This window comes from Rhyacophila brunnea, unplaced genomic scaffold (genome assembly GCF_057557595.1).
Source record: "Rhyacophila brunnea isolate RB1 unplaced genomic scaffold, BYU_Rbru_1.0 scaffold_19, whole genome shotgun sequence".
NCBI classification, from domain to species: Eukaryota; Metazoa; Arthropoda; class Insecta; order Trichoptera; family Rhyacophilidae; genus Rhyacophila; species Rhyacophila brunnea.
The window spans coordinates 33,179,481-33,190,767 of NW_028232848.1; the positions used below are offsets into that span (position 1 = coordinate 33,179,481).

The following is an 11,287-nucleotide window of genomic DNA, read 5'->3' on the forward strand; positions in this document are numbered from 1 at the left end:
TACTATATATAGAGTGTATACGGCGGAGCTACGGTATGCTGGTTTGACCTGGAACAAATCAAGAAGACTGACGAGCGACAGAGATTCTTGGAGGCGCCGCGTGGTGTCCATATGCTCCAATTAAGGGGCGGGTATGGCCGAAGAAGAATAAGAAGAACATCAATTCAATTTGCATAGATGATTTTGGCAAAATTTATTAATTCAAGAATGAAAACCTAACCTAAATTAACAAATAATCCAGTATATCGGCTATTTTCAAAAACCGTGTTTTATTTAGACATGAATTTTATGTTAGTAGGTACTATACTACCCAAAGAGGTTGGACGGTCTTTAATATACGGCCGTATATTTCCGATACAACATTTCACGGTGAAGTGTGACACGGTGAACTGCGTACGTACAAGTTTCCAGACACGGGACTTAGTAACGGATGGGAGACTCTCATGCAGCAGTGTTTTAAAATTTCAAAGCCAATCAAAGAGTTCTTAATAAAACTTCCGCATATAAAGGCGTGTTACCACTTTGTGGACATGCGGGTCTATACTATACACAAGGCGACTATCGACCGCTAAAATGATATAGTGATAGTATTTATTACATATTATTGTATTGAGGTTTTATAATTATTACAATAAGTTAGCCGTCTGAACAGTCAAAACTGTCTATCTCGCTCTAAATTTTATCACAACCAAGAGAGGTGCTGTTAAAATATAGCACTTATTGCAACAATTACAACCAACTCATTGTAATTGTTGCAATAAGTGCTAATACTTTGATACAAACCTACTTTAGCGGTCGATAAGTAGGTATAGAATAGAGCCAATGGTTCGGTTTACGGTTAATTATGCAATCATTTCGAAAAGGAGAAAAGATTGCTGTCATATTTCAATGAATAATGTATTTTACGATTTTATTGATATTGATAGACTTTTGGGTTTTTAACGCGTGTTATTCTTCCGTCTATCCTGATGTTTTGGGCTTATTGCAGATGCCATTCTCACGAGATAATGGTTATTCTAAGTATGCCCCTATAAGAATGAAGCGGCGTTCGCATGCATGCACCTACTACAGTATGCGGGTACACAAACCGCTTAACGTTAGCGGACAGCAGAGCCAGTCCAAAAACAAACATTTTTTTTTTTTAACTTTCTTCTTTAAGCACTACGGTGCATGGTTTCAGCATCAGTCCCGTGCGGCTCCGTCTCGGGACGGAATGAGCACTTAAAATCACTTCTTTCAGACACGTTTAAAGCGTCATAGAAAGCGGCCGTGCATATCCACGGTTGTACATATATGACGGGTGGTGGTGGGCACTATTAAAAGTACACTTCATCAACACATTGTCTCTTGAGAATGGCCTCTGCAACGAACCCGAAACATCGAGAAAAGAAGAGACAATCACAAATAACCGCGAAAGTCTCAAACATTATAGAAAGACATTGTATTAAATAAAATAAAACACAACATGTAATGCTTATTCTACATAGTTTGACCGGTTTCGTCCGCTTCAATGGAATATTATATCATCAGCTGTCATCAATTATTGACAATAAGACAATGTCCCATGGAAGTGGACGACACCAGTCAAACTATGTGGAATATTGTGATATATTTTGCAATTATTATAATTTTCAATAAAACCTGAGGTATCGTCACGACGCACTAAATTAGACGTTTACTATTTTTATAAGAGGAAGTGTTTCGAAACCCTGAAATTTTATCTGTTTCACTGAAATTCCATTGAAATATTTTTCATAAAATTATTTTTAAATAAAATTTTATAAATCAATAAAATCGTAATATTAAGCATGATTTATAATTTCCGGTTATGTGGTGGTGATATAATTATTACTATCTGGATGTTGACAAAGAATTATAGACAATTTTGGCTTTTTAAGTATTATATACATTGAATTAAAAATTACTTAATCATGAGTCACACTCCTGGTGATGATAAATAAATTGATAAACTGTTTTTTTTTCTTATAATAAATAATACATTTGTCATAGCACATTCGCGAAGCTTTGACAAACTTATCTGCGCTAATGCTGAATTCTTGCTGTGTGGCCGGCGCCGTATAAAACCACATGTGCCAAAAAGATGTGAATCACTCTTTTTTTAAATCAAATGTATGCCGTAATAGTCTCGATGTTGCTTATTTGACTTAATCATGCTGTAAATACGTGGATTAAAATGAAGGGGAGTCCAAAACTGGGGCATTGAAGTTAATGACCCCACCAAATCAAACCCAGTCTTAACCAGACGTTCACGGGACCCTAATTTTTGTTATGAAACATCAGTATTTTTTATGACTGAGAGTGTCTCAAGAGTACCCAAGACAAGTCGCCGTGCACTCAAATATGCTTTGACTGATTTTACATTACATTAATTTAAGAGTACGCATGGGAGAAAGTAGCATGTGGAGGCAAAATTTTAAATTGTAGTATGTAACTAAACTGCCAAACAATCCAAGTGAAGAGATCTTCACGTTGGCAATACGACGCCATAAATTTTCTAAATTCAATAAAATTGGCCTTTGTGGCGACAGTGCCTCTCTCAAATCTTCCCTTTCAGTACACATTCCCAGAGGATGTGGTTGAACGGGAAACAAGACCAAGCTTATAGAGCCTGCCAGCGAAGCCACCACGTCTAGTCAAGAATATACTGGCGTAATGATCAGGAGTCAAAGCGGTCTTCTCCATCACAAGGATAACTAAAATATACTTCACCCACTTAGTCACATCATATAAAATACATATAAAATATGAATCCACGTGTGCGTTGTCAACTTTCACCTCCGCCAAAAATCACATGTTGTTTTTTTATTGTGAGAGTAATACATAGGAAAAACCCACTAGGGTTAGGTCTGCTAGAAGAATTTACTTTTCCTAAAATTGTGCATGTACCAATATAGGAACTCCTAAAATTCGACGGAGACATCGATTAATAGAGCTCAAAATTCTAGCATCTGGACCTTGGTAAGATGCCATACCGCTCTACAGATACTAGAGGTCTTGAGCGTACACGTCAGCCCTCGGTGATGAAGACAGTAGTCTCGAGGAGGCTTCACATGGTTTGGATATGGTTTACACTCCGTACCCTTCCGGTACAGCCTCAAGGAGTCCATTTCTCTAACGGAACATCTTCCTTTAATGATACGATGTATGTTTTTAAGTTTTTCAGGCTTTTCAAAACTAGGTAGGTATTACTTATCAATGAAAATAAAATGGCATTTCTAAATATTATGTAGGTATATTTAGAAATATTCTTGGTTAAATAATTCAAGTGTTTCGATTTATGGAGTGAATCTGGTGTACGAAGAAAAGGAGAAATATTTGACTAACAAGATGTCTACTTTTGAATTCATTGGATATTCATTAAGATCACATCAACAGAGCATGTATTAAATTTAGAATTTTAATACTTAAATGTTTATGTTACAGGTTTCCCACCGTGGAGTTAGTCAGTGCACGTGTTACTCATTGGGCCAGTGATCCCTAACCCTTCTGGTTTCGCAGAGCCTAGTCGTGAGGAGTAAATTTGAAAAAAAAAACACCCCTTGCTATTTTTTATAAATTAATTGGGTACCTTAACTATTAGACTACGTATCGACTAAAGTAGTTATATTTTTTCTACGATGCTGTTAAATGGATATGTGCAAGTAAAATCATAACAGTTTGTTAGCGTCGCAGGCGAAAAATTTGTTATCTCTCCTGATTCTACTGTCAAAGTTTGTGTCATTCGCATACCTTCCTTAATACATTCACTGCTGACCAGTTAATTACTTTTTAATTACCACATTTAAATATCATGTTAATTATATCTAATGGCCAACTACTGCAAACGCGCCTGTCGCGTTGTTAGCACTAAATGAGTTAAATTAAAGCTCACATGCTAATAAACACACATAATCTTCTCTTATCGGTCATTCCTTCATAGCTGGGGATCATGCCCAACCTGATATCTTCTGAGCGACTAAGACTCTCCACCTCTCCAGTTCCTCTGCTTCACTCAGATCGGAGTGGAGTGAGGGCTTTCCCCAGTAAGCTCCTTTACTTAGTCGCTTGCTCTTACTTTGGAGGCTACCCAAAACCAACAGTCTCTCCAGATTATCTGGTCAGTGCAGAGAATTAATTCCAAAAATCGCGTACAGAAATATTGAGAAAACTACTATTTACTTATATCCTTCTATATTATGGTAAGACGTGTAATCTCATTATTTGTAATCCGTATGTGCCTTTTTATTTCTGCTTCACATCCACTTTTTCCACTAATGGTCGATCCCGGATATATAAACTCATTCACTGTTTCTATAGTTTCTGTTCTAACAATTAATAATATAACTGTAACGTAACTCTAATGCTAACGAGCACATTTTTAACACAAGCAAAGAAACAAAAGAAACAGTGCATAGTAGGTGACGACGGTCATTATTGGCAACTCAATTAATCAATATTTAGTATTTCATACAAAATATACCGTCCCAAGTAAAACTATCACTGGGTAAAATAGTTAATTTGCGAATTCTCGCGGAACTTCTGACACATGCTGGTTGGGAATCACTTCATTGGGTATTTAAAATAATTTTGATTTCCTATAGCAGTTGGTCTCAAGCGACTATCCGAAGACCACAAATGGTCCATGACCCGGAAACGGCCCTGTCCATCCCACATGCTGTTTACATTTACACCACGATCTTGGGATATGGCCAATAGGTTATTTTTTCGGTCAGCAAAGAAAATAATATAAAATAAATAATTCTACGTAGTAATGATATTAGTTCCTATCGCTGTGCTTTGATAATGAGGTCAAATTTATAACGCCAAATTCTGGACCCTGAGAAGTAAAGAGTGCTCAAAGAATTAAGAATTATCAGCCGAGGCAAAAACTAAATTATCTAATTGCAGACAATATGTCCAACTGCATTTATGCTGTAATTAACTTCACTCTCTCATTGTCACTCTTCCGCTTGAACAAACGTATAATATTTGGCTTCGCATACTGAGGTGTCCACCATCATAATTAAACACTCAGTTTTTTAGTATTTTTTTGGACACTCATTGCACACATTGTAAAATAATTATTATCATATTGTGTAAAGAGCCAACTGCGCGACGGTAAGGCGAAAGTACGTAAAATTTTAAAGCCCGAAAAAATCACATAAATATCTTTCTCTCACTATTGCGACAGGCTGTGAGTGATGCGTTATAAATCAAGCGTTACGACGTAGTCACATTGGCTTACTTATGGTTAATTTTTATGAAAACTTCTTTTATATACATAAGTTGGTTAATAAATAAATGAAAACAGGAATGGTTAATTAATTTTCGCCTTCTTCTTCTAGGATTCTTTTTAAATCTTAATTATATCACAGCTGAATGAACTAAGATACTTCTTACATTTTCACGACTCGATTTATAATAGTGAGATCGACCAAAATCTACCCTACGATCAAAGCGTTGGACATGCTTGTGACTGGGTCTGTCCACTATTCTTTTTTCCAGAACGTTAGAGCATAGCTCAAAGGTGGAGCGTGGAACAGTAGAGTAAATGAGGTTATGGCTAGAACAGATGCGCCGATTTTTTATAATAATTTAATGCTCCAAATTTTCAAATATTTTTATGGGTAATTTTCTCCATACCTACTCCTTTTCGTTTTTTGTGATCGAGGTCTTCTGAGACCAAAAACCAAACCAAAACTTAACCCTACCTAATGTAACCCAATAGGTTGTGTTAGGTTTTTGGTCTCGAAACACCATAACCGAAATAATGATGATATGGAGTACTGTTATAATATCACCAAGACAAACTATGAAAAATGATTTACCATCCACAATGCTATTCCATTGAATAAATTTATTATGATAACCAAGATTAATATTGTTTTAATTTGAATTTCTAATTAAATATTTTATTTTGGGTTTAGAGTGGAGTAATTAATAAACAGACCATTCTAATGGTTTATCCACTTGGTAATTGGATGAAAGATTCCAGGATGGATCGAACGGAACCTCGTATGCCATATTGAAATGTTTGAAGACCTGTTATTAATTAACTAAGTTAACTATTTACAAATTAACTAAGTTGGATTTGGAAGATAATATATAAGACCGTATTCGTTAAGTAGACATGAGAGAGGTTTATATTCAGCAATGAACCTCTACAGACTGAAGAAGAGTGGTAAATAGATTGATATGATAAAAAATATAATAATATGTATTTCAAATCGGATCGTTTGTAAATTAAATAATATGATTATTTGGTTGTTTACTTGTTGAATTTTATTTGAAAATGCTTTAATAGTAGTTACATTAAATTAACTCCTACAATCCTTTTTAGATCTATTTTGTTTTGGAGTCCACAATCCACACCCCTGACAAACTACGGGAAATTTCTCAATGGTGAGAACATTGAAATAAACATGTAAATTAAATTTATTTTTGTGGATAATAATGCGGTCTAGATACGTTAAAGTTCTTACCACCACCCGTCATATATGCACAGCCGTGGATATGCACGGCCGCTTTCTATGATGCTTTAAACGTGTCTGAAAGAAGTGATTTTAAGTGCTCATTCCGTCCCGAGACGGAGCCGCACGGGACTGATGCTGTAACTATGCACCGTAGTGCTTAAAGAAGAAAGTTAAGAAAGAATGTAATATTGCTATTCTAATGAATGAGAAAAGCAACCTTGTGACCTGGAGGGGTTCTATTGTAAAAACAGAGAGATAGCATCCCTAAGGCTAGTGTGGCCAAAGGAATCTTACGGCGAACAGAGGAAAATATAGAGTGTAGAGTGTGTAGACCACAAAACAGATTAATAAATATAATTCAGATAGGCTATACCCCAATACACTACCTACATTTTGAAGCAGAGGTTTGAATGTGTCAGTATCCTACGAAATTGAAACACACATTATAGACGTGTTAGTGTGTGTTGCAACTTTCAACTATACCAATATTGAATGAGCGTCAGTGCATAAACCGAGAACAATTGTCAGAACGAAGGACAATCTCATATTCTTCCACACTCAAGATTGGTTGCCTGTTACTCCACATTCGTTAGGTATTTCAACTCTCATTAATGCTGTGTTCCCTGGTAAGTATATACATTTCATTTAGGTGGTCAAAACTTGCATTAGGCTATAATGCCGATGACTATAAATCAAATAGGTACTTTGAATCCCCGTAAAACACATGGAAACAAGTTTTAATTTGACGTTTGACTCCACATCTATACTCATGAAGAATTTTTTCAACATCTTTGCTATAGTTTTCAATTCTTCTTATTATTTAAAAATAAACTTTTTGTATAAATCAATGTAGTTAGGCAGAGAACCAATACCCGATCATTATTTAATTATACGATTTAAGCAGTGTGTTAGTAGATATAATAATTAAGTAGGTATATCGTATATTAGCTCTAAAACTTTAAAACCATTTATCTCCCCTCGCCTAATATATAGTTGAGGTTATTTGTTTTAAGAAAGCAGAATATTCAATAGCACACATTCTTATTTTGGTTGATAGTTATTTCGGTTACAACATCATTATCAACACAAATACCTTACTACACTATTTTACTACATCATCTGATGTTCATTGACTTTTACCGATAGTGCGTGCCAAAAATATATATTGTTTTTAAATTATTATTGGAACGTTTTCATACACTGCGTACCAAAAATAACTCACGTTTACACATTTCACCACATAATTAACACATTGTTTAAAAAACAACTCACTTATTTTAAGAGTGGCTTATCAATCATTACATCGATGTATTTTCGAGCGCGCTTTCACGAACACAATATTACGAGATGAGATAGTACTGTTATCATAGTGTGCGAAGCGCGCGAAATCGAATCGTAGAATTGAGATTATGTTCTACGATCGTTAGCTTTTAAACAGCCACGTGATTTGACCGCCAAGCGCGGCGTTCGATTTAAAACTGACAGTATTTAAAAAAAACTACTATTCTCCACTCGGCGGAATAACAACAATATACCGCGGGTTATATTTAAGTGTACGGAAGCCACGGCGACAGCGGGAGTCGGTCGTTTTGAAAAATAGACATTTTTTTTATTCAATAAACGACAAATCAGATGTGCCAAGTTTACAATCATATTTCCAGGAAATTGGAGACAACGAATATTAAAGCCACAGTTACACACATTAAATACGTAGGTACTGAATTGTATACCAATAGGCATGGGTCCAATCTTTCAGATCAAGAAAAGATTTATTTTTAAGTACAACCTCAGTTACCTCAGTAAAGCTAGCGACTGCAAACAAAGCATTCAATAATAGTTTTATAAATATTTTATTTACCTAATTATTACTTAGATAATATAATATTCAAATAAAAACTTTATTTTAATAAGTATTCTCAAGCGATTAAAAATGTATATAACTTTAAATCCTATTTATTTATAACGAATCGAGTAACAATATTATGATAACTAATTAATTTAACTAACTAATTTAATAAACTATAGTCAATAATAACAGTATCTTTCAATTCCGTCGACAGAAATTAGTAATCCAAAAATATAATACCATATTATTTATTACTATCATCATGAATGCTAGGCGGGCACAATTGCAATTTCCATAAACGATTTCGGCAATGTTCATGAATTCAATAATGATAACCTAACATAACCTTACTTGACACTATCACTGCTGACCTGCTAATTAATATTTAATTACCACATTTTTAAATATCATGTTAATTATATCTGATGGCTAGGTAATGCAAACGCGCCAGCTAACCTAACAAATAATCCAATACACCGACTATTTTCAAAAATTATTTGCCGCTGGCTTCCACTATAAGCCTATAATTTTTCTAACAGTAACTTAAAATATTAGCGTATCATATTTGTGTTTAAAGAAACGTTATTTTTAATTTGGATTATATTACGAGAAGGTTTTCAACATTACATTACCATGTAAATGGAATATTTTTACAATTAAAGGTAAACGCAAAATGTTCCTTTAATATCTCAAATGAGTTATAATATTACTAAGTTATTATATTATTGATTAAGTGTAATGTTTCTTAATATCCGTAACAATAATTAATTGTGTTTTGTTGTTAATTACCAATAATTCGACATATTCTATATAGGCTTTTTATATACTTCAGTGATAATTTTATTCCTCTCTGAAATTATTTATACACTTACAAATTTGCCTGCAACGTGCGTTCCCGACTCACACGCACTAATATAGACACCTAAACAAAAGCTCATCTGTTTTGAGTGTGTTCGGAATCTCACCACACGCAAAGCGGTTTACGGCGGACACCTTCGACTCATGCAATAGTGTGACATTTTCAGTTCATCCTGAAAATACTTCAAAGCTTTTTCGAACTTACTACCAATAACATTTTATGCGTTCCGGGGAATTCAGGAATATATTTTTCCCGCGTTTGTTGTATTTATTACTTAAAATGTTTTAAGTTTTGAATTATATTTGAATTGTATTAGTCACATCCGTTTCTTAACATAACGCCAACGCCCAGTGCGGATGTTACCTATATTATTTACACCAAAAAAAATATGAAAAACTTTTTCATATATGTAATATAAGTAACTATTTTAGTAGATGGAAAAGAAATTCAACAAATTAATATACCTACTGCCATAGATTATCATATACTTCCCTGATAGGAAATGGCACAAAAAAAAAACTCAAAACCACAAGACAATTAATAAAATTATTCTAAGATAACTGTGTAACGCTTAGAATCATCTAATAACTTATTGAGTTGATCAAATTACCAATGCAGAGGTTTTAAGACGATAAGAAAGCAGGCAAAACTATGCGATGTGATAGAGATCGCTAAGTAGATGAAATGGCAATAGGCTGGAATGTCGTTCGGCGAGTGGACAACCGCTTCACAATAATGCCGTCATGCGCTGATTCAAGGACTGATGAGTGGGGGGAGATAGGGGAGGCCAGGGAACTCAGAAATAATGGGAACTGAAATACCTAACGGGTAAGGCGATAGCAGGTAACCGACCCGAGTAAGGAAAAAAAGGAATTTAAACTTATACACGTGTCAAGAATACGGTGTACGTCGAATACTGAAAACTGCTCTCGGTTTATGCATTTACGCTCATTTAATGTTGGTAACACACACTATTGCACGTGCGTAATTCGTGCTTCATTTTCGTAGGACACTCACACATTCAAAAACCCTGCATCAACATGCGGCGTATTGAAGATAGCCTATCGGTATTCCATTTATTATCTGTTCTGTGGGGGAGGCCTTCATACAGTAGTGGATCGAGCCCGACTGATGATGATGGTGATATATTATATATAAAAGCTTGTTACAATTATATTAGAACAAGTTCTTAAATACAATAATAAAATATTATAAAAATGATTTGAGGTTTCAGAAACAAAATAATGTCTAAAGGAATTGTACGACTATGCTCTTAGAATAGTTAGTTAATTCAAGATTTAAATACATAATTTTCAAATAATGTATATTATCATTAAGCACTATTTTGAGATGTTTAATAATAACCGCAAGATAAGTAACTATTAAACAATTCTGTAATCTAACTAAATGATGTTAGAATAATAATCATTCGCTTTCGCCAGAGGACATCGGGTTTATGACCGAGTGAACAAAAAAAGCTAACGTCGTTAATAATTGAGCTAATTTCAGACGTCCTATTCGAGTTCATCAAATTCTCCCACTAGTCAACTGACCGGCCCTGGCTTGAATCCAGCCGAAACCCTTACTAATTAAGTCAGCGTGTTTTTAGTGTTTTCTTTTATCGTAACACTTGGAATAACAATCGCATACTAATTATATAATTTAATAATAAATGCGTGTTGGAAAGGTCAAAGACATGAATGCAAATTTTTAATAATCAACTTATTCCAAAATACGATACAGTTAATTTTTCAACAACAATGTCATGATACACTGATATTCAAAGTTTACGAAAAATAATGCCAGATAACCTTAATTTTATGTACTAATGCAGTGGTTTCCAAACTTTATGGTACTACGCCTCCCTTTAAAAAAACTAATCTTGCCCCCCCCTTTATTTCATTAAATAGTACAGACACCTTTTTAAATAGTCAACAATTTACTAATATAAAAATGAAAAAAAATAAACAAGGTTTTACTAAGTACCTACTTCTATATTCATTTTTTAATTAATTTGCTTTTCATGCTATGAATGTGCTTGTTATTAGCACAATCGATTTCAATAGTAGTCAATCCAAATTTATCATCGTTCATTGACAAATGGATTCT

At 34.3% G+C, this 11,287-nt stretch overlaps 1 protein-coding gene across 1 annotated transcript in view; it reads right to left on the reverse strand.

Annotated features, from left to right (window-relative positions):
- Positions 1-7,897, reverse strand: part of LOC147072911 (zwei Ig domain protein zig-8-like) — a 268,289-nt gene extending 260,392 nt beyond the window's left edge. The window contains exon 1 of the mRNA XM_085945862.1: positions 7,567-7,897. The gene's annotated coding sequence lies outside the window, so the exon portion shown is untranslated. The remainder of the gene's footprint in view (positions 1-7,566) is intronic.
- Positions 7,898-11,287: the final 3,390 nt, after the last annotated feature.